General features: G+C 47.9%; 1 protein-coding gene across 1 annotated transcript in view; it reads left to right on the top strand.

Annotated features, from left to right (window-relative positions):
• Positions 1-4,418: 4,418 nt before the first annotated feature.
• The window catches only part of ATP8B1 (ATPase phospholipid transporting 8B1), a 129,882-nt gene continuing 111,004 nt past the window's right edge, over positions 4,419-23,296 (top strand). Inside the window, exon 1 of the mRNA XM_004745551.3 lies at positions 4,419-4,553. The gene's annotated coding sequence lies outside the window, so the exon portion shown is untranslated. The remainder of the gene's footprint in view (positions 4,554-23,296) is intronic.

Here is a 23,296-nt window from a genome sequence, read left to right as displayed (position 1 = left end):
AAGCTTCTAATTCCACTTATTGCAAAGACAGACTCACCTAAAAGGTACGTTCTTATCATGTTTAGAATTCTGGAACTGGACTAGAAAACGGCTGGGAAAAAATTGCCTTCCAACGGAGTTAATCTTGACCACCAGGCACAGGTTACGGTAGCACCTAGTGTGGCTTGAATACCTTTCTGTTGGCATTAAATGCTTTAGTTTATTTAAAGTGACCACTGAGCTTACGAAAGAGGTGAATACAGTCAGTATGACTCCCTTTAAACATCTTTCATTCTTTACCTCCTATCTTGTAGGAAAAAATTCTAGGAAATGGATTTCAATAAAATGAGCTCGTTCTCTTGGAACCTCCCCAACCTTCCTACCCGCATCATGAAGTGCATAGGAGTGTTGCCAAGAAAAGGAAAAAACAAAACAAAATAAACAAACAAACAAACAAAAAAACAGAGAGAGAGAAGGAAAAAAAAATAACAAAAAAAGCAGGAAATTGCAAACCGGCAAACCCTAAAATACACTGTTAGCCTTATTGAGAAATGGCTGTTTCTGTTAATTACTTTTCCCAACATGGAATTATTTTCCCCTTGCAAGGGAGAGCTGCTGGTTATGGAGTGGGAGTGGCTTCTCCATAAAACCAGAATACTTATTCCATCCCTTCGGGGTACTCTGAGAAAGCAGCTCAGAGGCTGGTGGGATCCGGCGGGATTCCAGGACAGAGTGACTCATGGAAGATTCATTTCAAAATCAATCTTTGTCGCATTTGTGAAACACTTTCAGGGATTGGCCTGACTAGACACCCTGAAATTTGGCATGGTTCTCTCACAGAGGACAAAAGTCAGGACTTTGAGGTGAGCTACTTCCTTTCTTAGCAAGGGCAGCTGAAGTGCTCTGAGAGCCGCCTTCTCAATGACCAGGAGGGCACAAGGGAGCGCAACACAGCAGGACAGGGTTTGAACATGCTTTGTCTGGTGGGTTCTAGGTGAGAGGAGTTTTCAAGGACTTTCTCTCCCCGAGGATGAAACCCCTTCACCTTCTTGCAAGTCTTTTCCAAACCCAACTCTTCGTGAAGCTTACCTTGACCATTAGTTTAAAATTGCAACTCTTTCTCCCACTCCTAATCTCTTAACCCTACTCTATTTTTATTATTTTTAATGTATAACTCTTAATGTACAGGACAGTGAACTCTTACATACGTGTACGCTCATATAACCATCACCCAGGTCAAGATACAGAATTTTTATAGCACCCTAAAAGTCTGCTTCAGTGACCCCTCCCAGCCAGCCTGTTCTATTTTTTTCAAAGCATTGTCTCTTTTTAAGATACAATTTGCTGGGTTGGTTCACCGATATATCCAAGCAACTAGAACAGTCAACGCCTACTAAGTGCTATTGTTAAATGAATGAATCTTTATTTATTTATTTTAAAGATTTTATTTATTTATTTATTTGACAGAGAGAGATCACAAGTAGGCAGAGAGTTAGGCAGAGAGAGAAGGGGAAGCAGGCTCCCAGCTGAGCAGAGAGCCCGAGGCGGGGCTTGATCCCAGGACACCGAGATGATGACCTGAGCCGAAGGCAGCGGCTTAATCCACTGAGGCACCCAGGTGCCCCTTTATTTATTTATTTATTTATTTTTAAGATTATGTTTATTTATTTGAGAGAGAGAAAGAGAGCACGAGCAGTGGGAGAAGCAGACTCCCTGCCGAGCAGGGAGCCCGAGGTGGGACTCGATCCTGTGACTCCAGGATCATGACCCCAGCCAAAGGCAGTTGCTCAACCAACAAAGCCACCCAGGCACCCCAATGAATGAATCTTTAAAACAATACCCATTGTGTCCCTTTCCCCCACCTCTCCTCACCCTCCACTCCATGTGGTCTGTAAGAGAAACAAACCAGCTTGAAATCTTGTGTAGACACAGGGCTATTAAACACAGCCACAGCAATGTTACTGACGCGATGTGAGTTTAGGCGTGGACTGGACAGATCTTAGTGTAGTCTGTCTTCTGTGCAATGCTTTCTTGGACAGGTTGATCACTTGCTGGTAGATCTGCAAGAAAGAAGGGATCCTTCCTTTAGTCTAGAATCCTCTCTTGACTCTTAGGTGTACCGGCCTTTCTCCTGGTGGGGCAGAGCCCTCCTCAGTGGCCTGTCTTCCTTCTGACTCTGCTGTTCCTATTAACGCCAGCACCTAGCTTGGGGAACTTGGCTCATCTTCGTGCTTCTGTCTGCCAGTCAGTAGTAGATTCTGGCCACTCTGCGCCCTGTCATTACTCCTGATGCTGTCCCTGAAAGTTCCTCCTCCTTCCAACGGCGAGTCCTTCGGGCCCACATTATGTTTCTTTACTAGATTCTTAAATGGTACCCTCATCTTCAGTCTTACTTTTCAAACTAGTCTAGTTATTTTCCTTAGAACACAACACAGATCGTGCAACAGTTGTGATCATAAATTTTCAATGGTTTGCAAGTGCTGTCAAAAGGAAGCCCAGACTCCTTAACCTGCCCCTCCAGCCCTATGGACGGCTGTTGCACTGTCAGCCAACTGGTTTTCCCCATTGCTATTCACTGGTCCCTATGTTTTCCAGCTTCTGTACCTTTGCTCTGCTGTTGGGTTCAGAAAATGGAAGGAACCATTTGAGGTCATCCATTCCAGTCTCATTTTACAGATGAGGAAACTGAGGCCCAGGGAGATTAAGTGACTGACCAGCCCACTTGCTCAGAAGTCAAGTGTGACACGGTGCCTGGTTGGCTCAGTGGGTGGGGCATGTGACTTTTTTTTTTTAAGATTTTATTTATTTATTTGACAGAGATGTCAAGTAGGCAGAGAGAGAGGAGGAAGCAGGCTCGCTGCTGAGCAGAGAGGGGCATGTGACTCGATCTTGGGGTCGTAAATTCAAGCCTCACGTTGGGCATAGAGATTACTTAAAAATAAAAAAATCAAGAGTGTCTAATGAAAAAGAAACTCAGGGCAGTTTAGGGTTTAACGATACCAGTGGAATCTTTCACATATGTGGAGGAAGAATAGTGGGCTATTCTTTGAATATCCTCTCCACCCAACTCTGATCCCTGAAAGTGTGGCTCTCCCAGCCCCAAGTGCGGCATGGCCTCCTCAGAGAAGGCTTCCTTAAGCCCCCAGGTGGGCGTCGGAACTCTCAGGCCTAGGACCTGAAACCCTGATCTGCACGTAACTAGATATTTATCTGCAAATTCTATTTTCCTTACTACACCTTAGGCAAACTTTTTTTTTTTTTTTTTGACGATTTTATTTATTTATTTGACAGAGACACAGTGAGAAAGGGTACACAGTCCGGGCGAGGGGCAGAGGGAGAAGCAGGATTCCTGATGCGGGACTCGATCCCAAGACTTTGGGATCTTGACCTGAGCCCATGGCAGAGGCTTAACGACTGAGCCACCCAGGCGCCCCGAAGCAAACTCTTCGATTCATCTTCGACTTTCCTCCATTCCCTCTAGAGACTCTTCCATTGTGGGTGAGCAGTAAACTTCTGCTGAACCGAGTTTCCAGTGTGCGGTACACACTGTTGAGGAGGCAAGATTCACAAGCCCAGACACCAGCCCGGAGACCACGCACGCGAGTCCCCAATTTCCAGCTACGGCGTGCCATTTCACCTGCTGCAGCTCGGCTGCTTAGACCCCAACCCCTAAGGGCGAAGGAGGTCGGTCCCCGCAGAAGGCCTCCAGAATAAGTTTCTCCAGGTCTTTCGGTGTGGTCCCTTTCCCCACCCTCCGCGCGGTGAACCGCGACGCGCGTTGGGTGACCGGTCCTGGAACGTGACTTGGCGTCGAGAGTGTACGGCTCGCCTTTCCGAGGGAGGTCAGGTCCCAGGCAGGCCGCGGCCCGGCCAGCTTTACGGGCTGGCGCGGTCACCGACCCCGGGTGGCGGCCAGGCTGGCGGAGGGCGGCGGGAAAATGACGCGAGCCTGATGGGGCGGGGTGGCGAGCGCGGCCCCCAGGGAGGCGGGGGCGCGGGAGGAGCCGACAGCGACCGCAGCTGCCAGGTCGCGGGTCGGGCGAGGCCGGGGACGCGCTCCGGGGACGGCCGGGGTGCCCACCTGCCGCCAGCGCGCACGGAGGGCGCCAGGCAGGAGCTGGGCCTGGTGTGCCCGCCCAGGGGCTCCCCGTCCAGCCCCTCTCCGCCCCCGGGAGGGACAAAGGGAGGGCGGACGGCCGGGCCCGCCCCCAGCCCCAGCCCAGCCGCGGCTGCCGGAGAGAGACTGGAGGCACCACCCCAGAGCGGAGAAACCAGTTTGGCCGGTCCCGGGGTGCGAAGGGAAAAGGGCGGCCGCTGAGGACGGGCGCACGGACGCGGGGCGGGAGAAGGCGGGGGAGCCATTGGGGAGAGGCGAGAGCCAGAGGAGCCGCCACCAAGTGGACACGCTTCCCGGGGCCCAGAGCCAGCCCCCGTGCGCCATGAAGCGCTAGCGCGGCCGCCGGGGCTGGGGCCAGGCGGTGGCGGTGGCGGTGGCGGCGGCGGCCAGGTGCGCAGCGAGCGCGCGGAGGGACGCGCCCCCGGCGGATGTCCCAGCTCGGGCCAGAGAGCGCCAGGTAAGGAGGGGCGCGGCGCCCCCAAAGTTCCCCACCCGGGGGATCCCGCGGTGTCCCACAGGTCCTCTGGCCGCCCCGGAGCGGGTGGACTCCCGGGATCCGGGATGCGGTGGCCCCAGCTGTCCGCGCCCTCCGGCTCCGGAGCCCACAGGGTGGGATTCAGGTGGGGGCTGTAGGAAACTTGGCGGCCTCGGGGATGGAGAGGTACAGCTGGCCGGACGGGCAGCTCCCAGGAGACGTCCAGGACGTTTCACCTGCCGGGAGGAGAGGGAACTCGCAGGTGGCGTTTGGGTTGTTTGCGTTTGCCACGCACATGTCTGGGGTTAAGCTTTAAGGGGCGAGCCAGGCAGGCTTTGCAGGCCCTTGAGGGGAGAGCCGCTGGTTTTCCTGCCGTGTCTGCCGCGCCTCTGGAAGTCTCCCGTGGCCAAGTTCTGTTGGGGCCCCCTTTGGGAGCCGATGCCAACGTGTCTGAAAAAGACCTTAGGACCTCATGTACCAGGCGCACCTGCGGGGAGGGATGGAGGACGCCTGCTGCAGGGCCAGGGACGCGCCTGGCATCTTTCGTGAGCTTTAACGCAGGTCGGGAGGTGATGGGGAAGAGGGACACTTTTCCCGGTGATGGTAGGGTCGTCTCAGCCAACTCCGGTGGCACCGCCACAGGCCATTCCTTCCCTTCCCAGTGTGATGCCGGGCGCTGTCACTTCGCGGCTGTGCGTGCGGAGCGGCAGCTTGTCGCCGCGGAGGTTGCAGAGAATGGCGAGTGTTTCAACCCTCCGCTTCCCCACACACCCCCCAGGGAAAGAAGAGCCTTCACTTGTCCGCTCCGCTTCTCCGAGGGGTCGAGCGCGTCGGGTCCCGGAACGCGGCTGGGGAGGCGGATTGGCCACAGCTGTAGGGGGAGGACGAGAGCGCGGAGGGGATGCGGAACGCGGGAGGGGAGTTGACACGCGCGGGTCTGGGGCCCCTGGGCGGCATTTCCGCCCCGCGAGTGCCCCCCAATCCCACCTGACCCCTCCCGCCTGCCCGCGGTGCCCGCCCCGGCCGAGTCCATGTCCTCGTTCAGCGCCCGCCGCCGCCGGGCTCCCTTCCCAGAAACTGCCCGCCCCGTTGGCGTGAGAAAAGATTCTCTCCCATCTTCCTGGTTGCGTTGCCTTCGGATTTCTGCCTCGACTCCTTGAGCATTGCAGGAGACCGCACGGGCGACGAGCCTGGAGATCGCCAGGCACGCAGTAGGCTATGGGTGAAGGCTGACTGCTTTTAGGCACAAAAACTGAAAATGTGTGATAAAATCTCCAGGGATGGTGAATACTAGAGTGTATAAAAAAGAGAAAGCACAAAATGTGAATTTTCACGGTCTCCAGAGCACTTTGGTGTTAGACCTAAAATGCCATTCGTTAATGTGGGCCTACTGGGGAAGGCTTTCTGTGAACGTCCTATAAATACTTTCACCGTGCCAAAGATAATGAATGCTTATTAGCTGGTTCCTTTCTGGGGGAGAAGTCTGCCTGCAATTACTCTCAGAATTTTCTTAATGACTTTCATTATGTGCTGGAGGCTTCCTTGTTGTAATTTTATGTAAGAAACCTTAACCACCCATGCCAGGGTGCACTTGTTCTTGGTAGTGATGGACCTAGGAGATTTTTTTCTCTTTAATTTTGTTTTTAAGGGACCCCTGGGTGGCTCAATGGGCTAATCCTCTGCCTTCGGCTCAGGTCGTGATCTCCGGGTCCTGAGATGGAGCCCACATCAGGCTCTATGCTCAGCAGGGAGCCTGCTTCCTTCTCTCTCTCTGCCTGCCTCTCTGCCTACTTGTAATCTCTCTGTCAGATAAATAAATAAAATCTTTAAAAAATTTTTTTGTTTTTAAATTGAGACTTTATTTTTTAAAAAGTTTTTTTTTTTTTTGAAAGATTTTATTTGAGAGCGATAGAGAGTACAAGCAGGGGGAGCAGCAGGCAGAGGGAGTGGGAGAAGCAGGCCCCCCACTGAGCAGGGAGCCCTGTGGGGCTCCATCCTAGGACCCTGAGATCACAACCTAAGCAGAGGCAGATGCTTAACCTACAGATCCACGCAGGTGCCCCTAAACTGAGACTTAAAAATAATGCTCAGCATGGAGCCTGCTTGTCACTTCTCCGTCTGTTCCCCTTCCCCACCACTTGTGCTTTTCTCTCAAATGAATAAATAGTCTTTAAAAATGATTTGGTAAAGCAAATGGCTTAACAAAAAAGTCTGCAGACTTAAGGCTCCATGTTTGGCCTGGATTTCAGTCTTGGGGATCTTAGCATTCATGGATGGATCACCTCCTGCTGTGAGGTGTTTCCCTGCCTAACTTTCCTTCCTTCATCTTCCTAAAGCAAGGAGTAGTGGAAAACCTGTGGATTTAGATTCCCACAGGATTTCATTCAGTTCTTTTACTTATTTTAAGTTGTATTTCTTATAATTTTTTATTATATTTACTTTTATTTTTGTTTGCTTATTTATTTTTACCGATTTTCTTTCTTTATGAGAGATGGAGAGAGACAGGGAGGCAGAGGGAGAAGGAGAGGAAAAAGCAGTCTCCGCACGGAGCAGAGAGCTTGATGCGGGACTCAGTCCCAGGACCCTGGGATCGTGACCTGAGCTGAAAGCAGATGCTTAACAGACTGAGCCACCTAGGCGCCCTGCATTTACTTTTTAAATTGTCTAAACTTAGATAAATTCCTAAATTTTCTGAACCTCAATTTACCCCCCAAAAAGTTATTATCAACTTCCTTTGGTTGTTGTTGAGAGAATTAGTGAGAGAACAGGTGAATGTCCCTTAAACATAGTAGGTGTTCTTATGTTCTTTCTTCATTAAACTGCTATTTTAAAAATAGTATAATGCCCAGATGTTTGATGTATTTTTTAAAAAGATTTTATTTATCTGACAGCACAAGCAGGTGGGAAAGGCAGAGGAAGAGACTCTGCAGGCTTCCCACTAAGCAGGGAGCCCAATGCAGGTCTCAATCCCAGGACCCTGGGATCAAGACCTGAGCCCAGGCAGATGCTTAACCAACTGAGCCACCCAGGTGCCTGTTCAGTGTATTTTTAGTATTTTATTGCCTTGCTGGTTTGAATTCCTTTTCATAAACAACATTCATGAAATCCAGGTGATCCTTATAACTCTAGCGAGATTTGAATCTATTATTTGTTTTCTCTTATGAATGCAGAGGTACTTGCTTTTTAGTTACTAGAACAAGTTTTGTGGGGTCCATCCATGTCACGTATGTCTAAAGAAAGGTGTTTTTTTTTTTAAGATTTTTAATTTTTATTTATTTATTTGAGAGAGAGATAGTGAGAGAGAGCATGAGCGAGGAGAAGGTCAGAGAGAGAAGCAGACTCCCCGTGGAGCTGGGAGCCGGATGCAGGACTCGATCCTGGGACTCCAGGATCATGACCTGAGCCGAAGGCAGTCGTCCAACCAACTGAGCCACCCAGGCGTCCCTAAAGAAAGGTGTTTTTAAAGTCACTTAAGTGCATAATTTTAGGTTGCTTTTGTATTTGCTTCTAGATTCCTCTCATGGGAAGTTTCTTTGGGGGGGGGGTGCATGTGAGTTTTCAGGTGTTTGTTAGCATCTCTCAATTAGCTTAATTGTATTCACAACACCTGTAGATGTTTTGTTACTTAAGATAAAAATTAATTTGCTGCCAGGGAGTTTTAATAACACAAAAAGAAGATCGCTTATCCTTCATTTTGTTAACCAGGTTATTCCTGAATGCCTGTCCCTGTGCCCAACTGAAAAGAATGCCCAATCTAAGATCTTGTCAGATCTGGTGTTAATGGAAGACTAGCACAGTGGAAGAAGAATCTAGAAAGTGTATGTATAATACAGTCTTTTTTTTTTTTTAAAGATTTTATTCATTTGACAGAGAGAAAGATCACAAGTAGACAGAGAGGCAGGCAGAGAGAGAGGGGGAAGCAGGCTCCCTGCTGAGCAGAGAGCCCAATAGAGGGCTCTATCCCAGGACCCTGAGATCCTGACCTGAGCCGAAGGCAGAGGCTTAACCCAATGAGCCACTCAGGCACCCCTGTATAATACAGTCTTGTTTCTTGTTCTTATTTTTTGAAAACGGAGAAATTATCATCTGATTCTAAGATGTATTAATTAGTATTCTCCCTAATACTTCTAAATGCATTGTGCTTTTAATTAAATACATTGTTTCCCAAACATGCACAACAGGAAGTATGTTCCATACTGGTCCCAGCGCCCCTGGAGCCCAGAGGCTGGTGACTTTCGGGCTTCGCAGCCCTTTGACCTAACTTGGAATCCGGATTTCACAGATTTCTTAGCCGCATAACCTAGGCCAAGTTACTTAATCCGTCTGGCTTCAGTTTTTTAATCTGTAACGTGGAATAATAATAACAATAATAATAATAACAACAACAGCAGCAAACCTCACAAGGTTTGTGATGAGTTCCAAATAGCAGCATGAATGCAGCGAAATACAGCTTGGCACAGAGCTCAGTAAGACGTAGTCATTAATATTGGTATGGGGTTGGGGCGCCTGGGTGGCAGTTGGTTAAGCGTCCCACTCTTGGTTCTGGCTCAGCTCCTGATCTCAGGGTCCTAAGATCGAGGCCCTGAGGAGGGCTCCACACTCAGCACGGCGTCTGCTTAAGAACCTTTTCCTCTCTCTTTCCCACCCCCTACCTCCCCACCCTTGCATTCTCTCTCTCTCTCCTCTCTCTCTCTCTCCAAAAATTGTTTTACTGTTGTCATTGGATTGCTCAGTCAATATTCATTGCTCACCCAGCAATTGCCTCTCTCCTAGACTATGTAGGAAACAGGAATCACTTTGCTTGTTGGTATTTATTTAAAAAACATAGGGGACTGTTTGCACCAAGCCCTGGCAAGAAAGAGTCTCTTAGGGTAGTAGGGGTGAGATTCTGAACCTTCACATCCAGGATTTGACTTCTGGAGCATAGACGTTTGGGGACAGCATGAAATTCAACTGGCCTTGGTGGCCTACGGACACGCCCACTCAGTCACAGCCATGAAGTTCTGGGTGGAGGAGTCGCTTGGGCCATAGGGAGCACTTCTGGGTCTGCTTTACCCCCCACCTGCTATTTTTTTCCCTCGGCCTCTGTACTTGCATTAAAATATATATATATATTCTTCCGTGTTCAGAACCCAGGAGCTTCTGGAACTTGAGTCTTCCCAAAAGGATCTGTGCCCTCTGTGTCTCTCATTTGTGGCGCGTAGTAAGCAGTGCTAATTAGAGACCCTTGGGATGGTCCAATTCATTCATTCATTTAAAAAAATGCCTTGAGGATCTCTTCTCTAAGCTCCCTGTCCTAGGGATTACCTCTCTGCTTTGCTGAAGCCTGTGAGCATAGCAGAGGGTCCGAGTTATGGGTTTGTTTGTTTTTTCTTTTTTGGCAAGAAAAGAGCCCGGGTGTTCTCTTTCCCTCTGGTCTCTGGATGTTGTCCCTCTTAGCAAGGGGAGATGGTGAGCCCAGCCCGATTCTGGCTCAGAGGCTCTGTGGTCATTAGCCATCTCCAGGCTAGTGAATTTGCACCGAAGAAGAGAGCGAGCTGGGCCAGGAAGCTGGCTCTCAGTCTGGGGAAAGGCGTGGACTCCTGATGGGGGTGGGTGGTGGGTGCTGAGGTCACCCTTGTCCTGGGGCAGCCTTTCAGTGTCAGTGGCCACCTCCCCTTCTTGGCACTGAGAATCCTGTGGTTCGGCATTGAGTGCATGTGTGTCCTGACCTTTGGCTGGTGGCTTTGCTAGTTGACAGGGCTGTCCTTTATGGTTTTGTTTCTCTGCTGAGTGGCTTTTGTTCACCAGAGTTGAGGCTTGTTTGGCTTAGAGCACACGGTGTTTGAAATCTGTTTTCTAACCTTTCCTCAGGTTGGGGGGGAATATGCTCCTTGGAACTGGTCAGGCACCCAGTATGGTCCTCATATGGTCTCCGATCGTCAGCTCTGGTGGGATGGATGCATTATTTTATAAAGCACAAAGTGACTTGTACACAGATTCTCTGTGTCTTCTTGGAGTGCAGTGACCTACGGGGACCATTCTGAGATAGGTATAGATGACCCGTGGATCCAGAAGAAACGTTTAATGTTCTCTATAAGGAAACTAATGACCGTTTGTCTTGGGTGGTTTCAGTACTCACATACATGAGAAGATGGGTCAGATTTTGTATGTTTCGTGCTGGAAACTGTTGGCCTTACCACAGTATCAGGAATCAAGTCGTGGGCCTCTAAGCCCGGCACCGGCAAACGTTACATCAGAAATTCTGGAGGCTTATTAAGCAAGCAAAAGCAAGTGTGTAGGGTTCATCAGATGGAAGAGATTGTGGGAATTCGTGAAAATCTGTACTCATGATCTCACCATAGTAGAGAAGTTTATTTCATGGGGATTTTGTCTGACTGTGGTCAAGTTTTGATAAAATTTGGCTTTTTAAAAATTTGTTAAAAATTTTATTTATTTGACAGAGACACAGTGAGAGAGGGAACACAAGCAGGGGGAAGCAGGGAACACAAGCAGGGAAATGGGAGAGGGAGAAGCAGGCTCCCCCCACCCCAAGAGGGAGCCTACTGGGGGCTTGATCCCAGAATCCTGGGATCATGACCTGAGCAGAAGGCAGACACTCAACAACTGAGCCACCCAGGTGCCCCAAGATTTGCTGGTTTTAAATGTGAATTCAGTGGCAGTGAGTACCTTCATGATATCAGGCAGCAGTCACCACTGTCCCATTTCCAGAATTTTTTCATCATCCCATTCTCATACTGGTAACCTGGTAACCGTTAAACAGTAGCTCCCCCCTCCCCACAGCTCCCAGTAATCTCTATTCCATTTTTTTAAAAAAAGATTTTTTTTGACAGAGACATCACAAGCAGGCAGAGAGGCAGGCAGAGAGAGAGGGGGAAGCAGGCTCCCTGCTGAGCAGAGAGCCCGAGGTGGGGCTTCATCCCAGGAGCCTGGGATCATGACCTGAGCCGAAGGCAGAGGACTAACCCACTGAGCCACCCAGGTGCCCCTTGTTCGTAGATGTTTTTGAGATCATCTTTGAATTTGTGACACTTACCTTTCAAAGAAAGTGGCTAAGAAGGGCAGGGACAATTTCTTCCAGAACAGCTTGGAGAGGAGAACCAGTGGAACCACAGCGAGGGCTGTGGAGGGCTGTGGAGGGCTGTGGAGGGCTGTGGAGGGCTGTGGAGGGCTGTGGAGGGCTGTGGAGGGCTGTGGAGGGCTGTGGAGGGCTGTGGAGGGCTGTGGAGGGCTGTGGAGGGCTGTGGAGGGCTGTGGAGGGCTGTGGAGGGCTGTGGAGGGCTGTGGAGGGCTGTGGAGGGCTGTGGAGGGCTGTGGAGGGCTGTGGAGGGCTGTGGAGGGCATGACACGCCTCTCTTTCTCACCTGCAGCTGCTCCTAGGAAGCCGACCCATGGTGTGGCAGATACTGTGCTTGTCCCCACAGGTGTGGAAGCTCAGGAGCCCTGGCTCCACAATCTGGAAACTCCACAGCTGTCTTCCAGGGAGGACATTCTGTAGTAGAGAAAAAAAACAAAATCCTTAACTTTCCTCCAAAACTGACTTGGGTGAAAACACATGGCTTTCTTTTGTTGGAAGGAGGGTTAGCATGTGAGAGAAACTGACATTTAAATGTTTGAAAATGGAATACTTAATTGATTGAGTTCTACCTTGGGATCAAATCCATGGTTTTCAAACACAGCTTTAAGGCCAAAGGTCAGTTATAGACTGTGGAATGGCAGAATTAGCCCATGTGGCATCTGTGTAATAATAGCAGGAGAAAAACCAGAAGGCCTTTTTAAATAATTAGATGTCAGTCTATTAGATTAAAGGTCTCTTAATCTGTATTTTCTTTTTTCTTCTTTTTTTTTTTTTTAAGGTTTTATTTATTTGACAGAGATCACAAGTAGGCAGAGAGGCAGGCAGAGAGAGAGGAGGGGAAGCAGGGTCCCTGCCAAGCAGAGAACCCCCAATCCCGGGACCCTGAAATCATGACCTGAGCTGAAGGCAGAGGCTTAACCCACTGAGCCACCCAGGCATCCAGTCTGTATTTTCTAGAGAACAACAAACTCTCAGTTTATGGTCAGACTGTGAAAAATTAGCCAAAATAAGAATTTGCATGTTTTAAAAACAGGATTATTTTTTTAAAGTGAAAAAAAAAATACTCAAACGAACCCCAATACTACCACCCTTGGGTATTTTCCATCTTCCTATCTACCCTCTGCTGGTCACAGCCACAAAAAAGGATGTTGGGACTAACATGGCTGATGTCCCAGAGGTTTGATCCTTGATTTTTTTGTCCGGCTGAACTTGATTAAGATTGTTCAGAAGTTGGGGCGCCTGGGTGGCTCAGTGGCTTAAGCCGCTGCCTTCGGCTCAGGTCATGATCTCAGGGTCCTGGGATCGAGTCCCGCATCGGGCTCTCTGCTCAGCAGGGAGCTGCTTCCTCCTCTCTCTCTGCCTGCCTCTCTGCCTAGTTATAATCTCTCTCTGTCAAATAAATAAATAAATCTTTTTTTTTTTTTAAAGATTTTATTTTTATTTATTTGACAGAGAGAGATCACAAGTAGGCAGAGAGGCAGTCAGAGAGAGACAGGCTCCCCGCTGAGCAGAGAGCCCGATGTGGGACTCGATCCCAGGACCCTGAGATCATGACCTGAGCCGAAGGCAGCGGCCCAACCCACTGAGCCACCCAGGCGCCCAATAAATAAATCTTTAAAAAAAAAAAAAAAAAGATTGTTCAGAAGTGTTTTTTTTGTTTGTTTGGTTTTTTGTTTTGTTTTGTTTTGTTTTGTTTTGTTTTATCTCGGTCTTGGGCTTCCCCCCTTATGAGAACCTCAGGCCCTGTGAGTTGGTGAATAGAAGGCATCTGATCTGTTCTTTGAGATCACTTGACCAACAGTCTTTTTGAAGCTGAAGGAAGTTTGCTCAGGCCCTGTCTCCTGTTCGACTCTTGGCCTCCCTTCCTGAGTTCCGTGGCCAAAGAAGGACCCTCTCGGTTTCTCCTAAGGAACTTTCTGTCTCCTCCGCGGTTCTGCCTCGTGGACCCTCTTTCTTAGCCTACTGGTCTGAAACCGAGGGCTCATTTGTCCATCCTGTCGGCTGCCCAGGAGATGTTAAAAGGCACATGGTGTGTGCCAGGCACTTGGCATCTGTTGGGGAATCCGGTCGATGAAGAGACACTCTTCGTGGGCTCACCTTCTGGAGCGCGGAGAGAAACAGTAGATACTAAAGGTAGTCAGCGGGTATGATGTGGCCTGTGTGACGATAAGTACCGGGGAGGGGCGGGATGAACAGCAAGCTGGACAGCGTAGAGGGGCCTGGAGGAGGGGATGGAGAGAACAGGATGCCGCTGTCACGTGGAGAAGGTGACATCTGAGCAAAGACTCCGCAGGGACGGGGGAACCTTGAAGATCTGGGAACAGAGTGTCCCTAAAGGCAGAGGGGACCAGTTTCTCTGGGCAGACGCCCTAATGGGCAGGTGCTCGGTTCCTGATTGGTCTGATGAAGCCCATGAGCAGGTGGTTGGCTGTTCCTCAAGCCAGTGAGTGAGGAGGGGCGTGGGAGGAGAAGCCAGGAGCAGCGGGAGGGGGAGCCCCACCATGCAGGGCTTCCTGGGGGTAGAATGACTTGGCTTGGATGTTTTGACGTTGTGCAGGACTGCGGGGTGGTTGGTGTGGAATGTTGCCCAGTGGAGTAGCGTGATCTGTGGTCTGGTTGCGTTTTGAAAGGGTCATTCTGGTTGCTGTGCTGGGATTGGGGTGGTGGTGGGGTGGTCCTAGGCAGGGAGACCAGGCGGGAAGCTGACCCAGGTGAGCCGTGGTGGAGGCTGGGACCTGGGTGAGTCTCTGTGCAGGAGAGAGTTGTGGATCTTCGAAAAGGCAGAGCCAACAGGATTTCCGGACAGATTGGCCATGGGGTGTTAGAGAGGAGCCAAAGATAACTTTCTTGGCAGAACCTGGGTTGCAGACGGAAATCTGAGTTTCAGAATGCTGTAAACTCAGTGGGCTGTGGTATAAAGAGGCTCTTCAGAAATATGCATATTTATGTAAAATCTTGGTCCAGAGAGCTTTACCTTTGTTTATCTTCAGAGCCTGGCTTCTTGCTTTGGGGGGGGGGGGACTGGTGTTAGAAAAAGGCAATGGTTTGCACAAAGCAGAGGCCTTTCCTGGAAGGCAGATGGTCTGTAATCCACAGGGTTTGCGGGGCTGGGGGCCCTGTGCTGCCGGAGGGAGGCGGCGGCCTCTCCTGGGCTGCTGCTGATGGTGCTGGCCCCTTGCTGTGCGTCTCCTCCTCGGGAAGACCAGCTCTTCCCACCCCGCAGATGCAGGCAGGCCTCCTTCCTCTCCAGCCACATGTTGTGTGTTTTTTTGGAGAGTGAGAGCAAGCAGGCCTGGGGGGCATGGACAGAGAAACTCTCGAGCAGAGCAGACACCCCACGCAGTGTGGAGCCCGAGGCGGGGCTCGATCTCCACCCCCCCCCCGCCCCCCAGGTCATGACTTGAGCAGAAACCTAGAGTCAGAGGCTTAACCAACTGAGCCCCCCAGCACCCCCCGCCCATGTGGTCTTTTTCTTAAGCAGCTTTGTGGAGATAAAATTCAAGTACCTATAATTCGTCCTTTTAACGTGTTCGGTCTGGTGGTTTTTAGGATATTCACTGAGTTGTGCAGCCATCACCACAGTCTGTTGTGGAAACTTTTCATCTCTCCAAAAAAGAGGTCCTGTGCCAGTTAGCGGTGGCTCCTGCTCCTTCCTCCGCTAGGCTCCTGGCGAGGTCCAGTCTGCGTTCCCCACTCTGGACTTTGTGTATTTGCCTATCTGGACATTTTGCATAAACAGAATCCTACAACATCTGTTCTGTGTGTGACTCCTCTTAGCAGAATGTTTTCTTTTGTTAAAGACTTTTAATTTAGGGCGCCTGGGTGGCTCAGTTGGTTGGACGACTGCCTTCGGCTCAGGTCATGATCCTGGAGTCCCAGGATCAAGTCCCATATCAGGTTCCCAGCTCCATGGGAAGTCTGCTTCTCCCTCTGACCTTCTCCTCGCTCATGTTCTCTCTCACTGTCTCTCTCTCAAATAAATAAATAAAATCTTTAAAAAAAAAAAAAAGACTTTTAATTTATTTATTCGAGAGTGCAAGAGAGCGAGGGAGCGTGGGGTAGGAGCAGAGCGACAGGGACAAGCTGACTGCGCTAAGCATGGAACCTGACTCGGGGTTTGATCTCATGTCCCTGAGGTTGTGACCTGAGTCCAAACCAAGAGTTGGATGTTTAAGTGACTGAGTACCCCTCACCCCGCCCCGCATCCTGCTCTGGGCCCCCCTGAGCAGAGAGATCCGCATTGTAACATTTATCTGTACTTAATTCCTTTTCCTTGCTGAATATACCAGTTACTTTCGCATGTGATGCGTTCTTGAAAAAAGACACAGGAAATGGAAATGTTAGTCATGAACAGATCAACTGACATGTTACAAAGGGAATTGTTTGTGCCCAGAGAGCTAAGTGTGTATGTGTATATGCATGTGTGAGCGCACACACACAGACACACACACACACACACGCATACACACGCATCCATGTGCGTTAATTTGTTCTCTTTCACAGTTGACAAATGCATGGAATCTGTGGTTGCAGACCATGGCTTTCTGGTGTCCTTATGATTTTCTTTCATTGAATGATTCAACGATTACTTATTGCATCCCCTCTACACTCCAGAGCCTGTGCCGGGAAATGCTCGCTAATAGAAGGATGAACAAAACACACATGTCCTCCTCTTCGTGGAGCTTACAAGAGTCGTTAGGGGTGGGGCGGCAGGACGACATATTAAATGAAATATTGAACAAAGGAAATAGGAAACAAACTGATCTTAGAATTGCCATCGGTGACAAGCACTTGAAGGAAAAGAAGACACTCTTTTTTTTTTTTTTTTAAAGATTTTATTTGACAGAGATCACAAGTAGGCAGAGAGGCAGGCAGAGATGGGGGGAAGCAGGCTCCCTACTGAGCGGAGAGTCTGATGCGGGGCTTGATCCCAGGACCCCGAGATCATGACCTGAGCCACCCAGGCGCCCCATAAAACAAGACACTCTTAAAAGAATAATGGGATCCTACTTAAAAATGGCCCCAGAGGAACCTGGATGGGCTGTTGATGGATGAGTGGATAAACAAATATTGTATATCCATACAGTGGAATGTTACTCAGTCTTTCAAAAGGAATGAAACTCTTGACACTGTACCATGAGTGAAACTTAAAGACCTTGTCCTGGGTTAAATAAGCCAAGTATGGTATGTACCATAGAATGAGGGGTACCTGGAATAGTCAAGTTCACAGAAATGGAAAGTAGAACAGTGCTTCCTAGGGGCAGGGGAAGGGGGAATGGGGAATTACTGTTTAATAAGCATTTCAGTTTGGGATGATGAAAAAATTCTGGAGCTGGGTGATGGTCATAGTGGCACAACAGTGCAAGGTGAATGTACTTAGTATCACTGAACTGTACTCTTAAAAATAGTTAAAACAGTAAATTTTTGTTCCATGATTTAACCATGATTAAAAAAAATAGCCTAGGAGTGTTTCTTGGAGGAGATTATACTTGGGTTGAGACCTGAAGGATGAGAGGTACCAATTAAGACTTCCCGTGGTTCAGCTGATGGGAAGGGCATGTGCAAAGACCCTGTGGTGAGCGCTCAGTTTGTGTTCTAGGAGCTGTGAGAAGGCCAGAAGGTCATGGTGAGGCCAAGAAGTGTGAAATGAGGTAGGCAGGGACCAAGCTGATGGGAGGGCCTTCAAGTATTTTTAAGCAGCAGAGTGACATGATTTGATTTCTGATTTCAGTAGGTTACTGAGACTTGTGATGTGCGGAATGCATTTGGGGGGGCAGGAAAACAGTTGGATGTCCGTGAGGGAGATGATGGAGGCTCTGTGAGGACCAGGGTGACCAGAGTGGAGATGAGGGTAGGAGCAGTATTTGAGAGGTGGGGTCTTGGTCTTGGTGTGGATCAGATTTGAGGACCTCCTAGAAGGAAGTGTCTGGTGAGGCTCAGATTTCTAATGTAAGCAACTTAAGATTATGACCTCGGAGGCAGAGGAGCAGGCAGGAAGGGGAAGAGTTTAGCTTCCGTCATGTTCAGTTCTAGTGGCTGGGACACCCAGGTCAAGCTTAGATAGGTTCAGAAAGCTTGGCTGGAGACACGTAACTCTGGGAACTGGAGGTGTGAAGGTGAGTTTCTGGAGGTCCACAGGGACCTTGGAGAGCCTGTGAAACTGGTGCATCCTAATCCTCAGGGTCAGGCTTTTAATTTTGATAGATTTTTGTGAAATCATACATTCAGCCTTTTTTTTTTTTTTTTTAAAGTAATAAAGCATTTACATTTGAGCAAAAAAAAAAAAAAAAAAATCCAAGCACTTGTACAAAGGCACTGGCCCTGCTTTATGGATAAAGAGGAGATGGAGGGCTGATGCAATATTGTCTAATACACAGAACAACTGTGCACACACCAAAATGTTTATCAAATGCAGGAAAGGGCCAGTTTGTTTTGAATGGGGACTTGATAAAGTCACCGGATTTCTCAGATAGTCAGGCATTTAAATTGTGTGGTGTTATGTATTTACTGGCCTCTTTTTGCAAGTGAAGGAGCTATAACCTGCCAGAGACCTCAAAAACTGGAAGTTAAAAAACAAAAACAAAAACAAAACCCTGGAAGTTGAGCTGTGTTTTCTCAGCTCGCAAGGTGAGGGTTCTTTCCAGAACCTCACAGCTGTGTTAGAAAAGCATTACAAAGGACCCAGAAGTTGGTTAGCCAATGAAAATACAGGGTGCACAGTTACATTTGAATCTCAGATGAACAGCAAACAAACAAACAAAAATTAACATAAGTATATCCCATGTAGCATTTGGGACATACTTATACAGAAAAAAAATTTTTTTTTTGTCTCTGAAATTCAGATTTAACTGCACGTCCTGCATTTTATTTAGAAACACTACCCAGAATTGAACTTTTGGAACACAAAGATGTTTGCAATTTAAGGATAACTTGTGTTTTTGAAAATTGGGGGATTGAGTGGGAGGAGGGTTGATTTACTTGTTCTCTCAAAATGGCTGTGTTGTGTTACTTATCCGGTCCTTGAATATTCATTATTTGTAATAAACAGCAGCCTGGTGTTGGGGAAAGGCCTTGGAGTCAGATGTCTGATCTGGCCAAGTCACTGACCAGTGCTTTGACCTTGGCTAGTAATAACATACTGTATATTTTTAGGCCACTTCGTTGCTTTGAAGTCATCTCACTTGGCAGTTATTTGGCTGGATGGTATCCCCATGGACCAGAAGAGCGACACAAGGGAGAGCAAGGTCTGGGTGGACGGTCTCAGGCTGGAGCTGGGCTAGGACCCTCTTTGCCACTTTGAGTTCAGTGGTGTCAATTAATTTTCAAAGTTCCCATTTCCTGTGCTTCCTGTTACGCCCCTACATGTGATAGCGTATCTTCCTGATGTCCTTCTCTGCACAGTCTCCTATGCCATAAGATTCCAACTTTTAAAAGTTACATGGTGGGCGTAATTTCAAGCTGTAAGTTAAGACAATGAAGCATATGCCACTTTGGCAGTCAGGGGCTGCCTCCCTGTACGTTTTCCTTCCTCTGATGGAGTCAGTAGTATCTGACGAGCCTGAGGGGCCACTATGTTGCAACTGAAAGCTTAGTTTCTTAGATGAGGCATTGCCGTAATAACAATGATGCTTGTTGGGATTTTTGAAATCCTGATACTTAAAGTGTACCAGTCCCAATGGATACCTCGGATACCTATAGCCCCAGATGTGGATATTCTATATTTCGGGGAGTTCTTCCTGTTCCTTTTGGAATATACTGTTGTTATATGCAGCCAGTGCTAACCACAGCTCCTGGCACACAGTAGGAACTCAACAATGTGTTGAGTGAGTGATTATAATGGACCCTGTTCCTTGAGGACAGCTGTGAAGGCCATTACTTTCACTTTTCATGCTGATTTAGAGAGCTGTATCTGTGTTAGAATTAGTGCTTGGTCTCCACATATTTAATGTGTAGTGGGAGAATCGTACAAAAACCCATTTCAGGTACAAGGAATTAATGGTTTTCATACAAGGTAAGAAAAAAGAAACCCGCCTTTGCAGTAAGTTCTGTCTTGTTTCATCCCATATTCACTTTGATGAAGTATTTTTTTATGTTTACCCAACAAATACCGTAGAGCCCTTCAGAAGGTTTATCAAATTTTAAATGAGGCCTTTTTGTTTTAAATAGGGTTTTTTCTGTATTTTGAGAAATTTTTAATCTACAGAAAAAGTGTTCCAACATTCTAGTCACTCAAGTTTGACCAGAATTTAGAGCATCTTTTTTAAAAGTTACAAACTGCACAGCTTTGCTGATTTTTAAGGCACGACTTCACTTTTGAAGAGGAAGTTCCCAGCAAAGACCCAGCCAGAATAACAAAAGGAAATCTAGTGTGCATCCCACACTACCCAGCCTCCGTGTTCTGCTGGGATTTTATGCTTACTTTTTATCAGATGAAGTTCTATTTTATTTATAGGTTCCTTTGCATGTGTCCTGAGGAAATCAGTAAGCATAATATGGCTTTGATTGTACTTGGTAGAGGACTAAGGGAGCATACATGTTGGTGACTGTTGTAAGAACCAAGGTACATTCGATTATAAAGTAACATTTTGTTTGCTGCATTGTCTTAGGAATGGCACAGTGATTTTCAGTCTAGAGGACCCTTAGGATTTGTTAATATCACAAAGTTCATTGTCTTCAAATTTTTATGTTAGCATACTTCAAAGGGGCAGCTGGGTGGCTCAGTTGTTATTTGTCTGCCTTGAGCTCAGGTCCTGACCCTGGGGTCCTGGGATCAAGCCCCACATCCGGCTCCCTGCTCAGTGGGGAGCCTGCTTCTCCCTCTGCCACTCCCCCTGCTTGTGTTCTCTCTCTCTGTCAAAAAATAAATAAAACCTTAAAAAAATAGTTCAAATCTTTCAAAACAATGTATTTTTTAAAGATTGTATTTATTTCTTCGAGAGAGAGCAAGCGGGGGTACAGGGAGGCATACAAGAGGGCTGTGTCTGGAGCATGGAGCCGGATGCTAGGTTAGATCAGATCCGGACCCTGGGACTCATGACCCAAGTTCAACTGCCTGAGCCACCCAGGCACCCCCCAAACAATACTTTTATCCTAACATCCTGGTGGCTAGTTCTTCTGTACTTTAGAATTTGTCTGATTAAGCTCTAAGTGGTTAGGGATCTTTTTTTCTGTCCCAAAGGGTTCAGTCGACGTTATCTCCTAGATCTGGTTGTTTTTTAACCCCTTGTACTAAACAAAGATAATAGTATCTCTCCTTTGACTGTTGATTTTTTTTTCTTTTTATAAAACTCCCTATAACATTTTTGGGGGTTCCTAGTTTGCATGAACCTTTAGATGACCACATATATTATTGAAATGAAGGCTCTTGGAGGCTACCCCCCCCAAAATTCCCAGCTCTTTCTCCCTATTTACGTTAAATTTAACTGGATCCTTTCCTCCCCGACCTCTGCCCACATTGGTCTCCACTTAGCAGGTGACCCTGAGATTTCTGTTTTATTTCTTTGCTTATTTCCTGGACCAGTGTGGGTCCCGTCTTTATTTATTTTCTTTAAAGATTTTTATTTATTTATTTGACGGGGAGAGAGAGCGAGCATGCACAAGCAGGGGGAGTAGGAGGAAGAGGGAGAAGCAGGCTCTCCTTTGCACAGGGTGCCCAACACAGGGCTCAGTCCCAGGAACCTGAGATCATGACCTGATCCAAAGGCAGACACTCAACCGACTGAGCCACCCAGGTACCCCAGGTCCCATCTTTAGACCAACTGAGCAGCCTACATTTGCCCATATCCTTAGTGGCGAAATTAAAATGGCAGAGTGATTAGTACTTGATAATCCGAGGTTGTGATAGACTGACTCTTCTTAAGATTTTTTTTTTTTTTTAAAGATTTTATTTATTTGTCAGAGAGAGAGTGAGCGAGAGTGAGCACAGGCAGACAGAGTGGAAGGCAGAGTCAGAGGGAGAAGCAGGCTCCCTGGGGAGCAAGGAGCCGGATGTGGGACTCGATCCCAGGATGCTGGGACCATGACCCGAGCCGAAGGCAGCTGCTCAACCAACTGAGCCACCCAGGCGTCCCTAGATTTTGTTTTTTTAAGTCATCTCCACACCCAGTGTGGGGCTCAAACTCATAACCCTGAGATCGAAAGTCGTACCCTCTGTGGACTGAGCCAGCCAGCTGCTGCTATGACAGACTCTTAAAAAGCCCAAGCTGTTGTCTAAGGAGGAAAGCAATGATATATTTGATCATTAATATGCTTTCAATAAGAAAGGAATGTTTTCATTCCTGAAGTTAATGGTGCAGTTGCTTCTGCTAATATTACCTGATAAGCGATGTCATTTCCCTCTTAGCTGGAATTCTGATAGGACAGAGCACACTCCTCTGTCTGAGGTCTCTGCCTGTGCCTTGTTCTTTATCTGTGACTCCCAAACCCCCCACATACCTGCGGATCAGGAGCTACTTCCTCCTTGAAGACTTCCTGATTTTCCAACCTCCCCGGTCAAAGTGAGGGGCCCCTCCTCTGTTCTGGTCACTATCTGTACATTCCTGACCCAGATCTCACCATCTCAGAGATGGTAGCTAGCTTTTATTTCCTGTGAGAACTCCACTTGATCTAGGGGTAGTTACCTAAACTCTGCCTTTCAAAAAAATGGTCCTAAAGCAGCAGTCGCAGACTTCCCGAATTAGAAGCTTGGGAAGCAGAACCCCGCCATCTGTGTCTGAACAGAACTTTCACATGATTCGGACACCTGCTCCAGGTTGAGGACCACTGCCCTGGAAGTTTTTGGTGAGTGGGATTCTGAAGTCACGTCTGGCTGTGGCAGGGAAGGGTATGCTAAGATTTCTTAGTGACCTCCATCACCTTGAGCAAGTGAGAAGCAGGACAGATGGGGGCTTGGGCAGTGCCATCCTGAACTGTCGTGTAATCGCTGGTCGGTCTGTCTCTGCAGCAGGCTGTCACCTGCCTGAGAAGAGCCTGTTTAGCAATCACTGATGTAATCCGTCCCCCATCATGGTGCTTACTGGAAGCAGCAGCTCTGTAAGGATAAGGACCGTGGCAGAGTCAGACATACGCACTTCTCCACACTGAGGGTCACTGGAATCAGCTGCTGTTATTCAAAGATGTTCTCTGAGAGCAGGTGTTTAAGTTGGTTGTTGTGGCCGTGACCCTGGGGTCAGAAGAACCCCCTGTGGCCTGATAAGTAAACTTTATGGCTTCATTCCTTTGGTAAGGTGCCAGAAGAGAATAACCACATTCTTGGACCTTATGACTTCTTAAAATAGTCACAAACAAAAATTGGTATTTTAAGATTTTTTAGCACTAACTTCTGGTGCATATTATCATCCTTTGCAAATGCCACAAAATACTGGGGATTATTTTTAGTTCGCTCCTACCTGGGGAAGTGGACTCTTGTGATATCTTGGTTTGGGTAGGAGATCTTTTTTACCAGTGATACTTGGAAGCTTATAGCCCATTCCATCACTCTGAGCTATAAAATACTTGCATACAAGGGAAAAACAGCTCCCACCAAGATTCACTCACTGTTTGGGGTTCTGTGTTTATTATCAAAAGACAATAAAGCCAAAAGGTTTTCAAGATCTGCGGACCCTGATGGGGTTAGTACAACTACAATTGTTTCTTTCTAGATAGAGCA

Source organism: Mustela putorius, unplaced genomic scaffold (assembly GCF_011764305.1).
Source record: "Mustela putorius furo isolate JIRA1106 unplaced genomic scaffold, ASM1176430v1.1 tig00003858_pilon_pilon_pilon, whole genome shotgun sequence".
Lineage (NCBI taxonomy): Eukaryota > Metazoa > Chordata > Mammalia > Carnivora > Mustelidae > Mustela > Mustela putorius.
The sequence above is the reverse complement of the archived record's forward strand: the minus strand, read 5'-3'. Positions and strand labels throughout refer to the sequence as shown.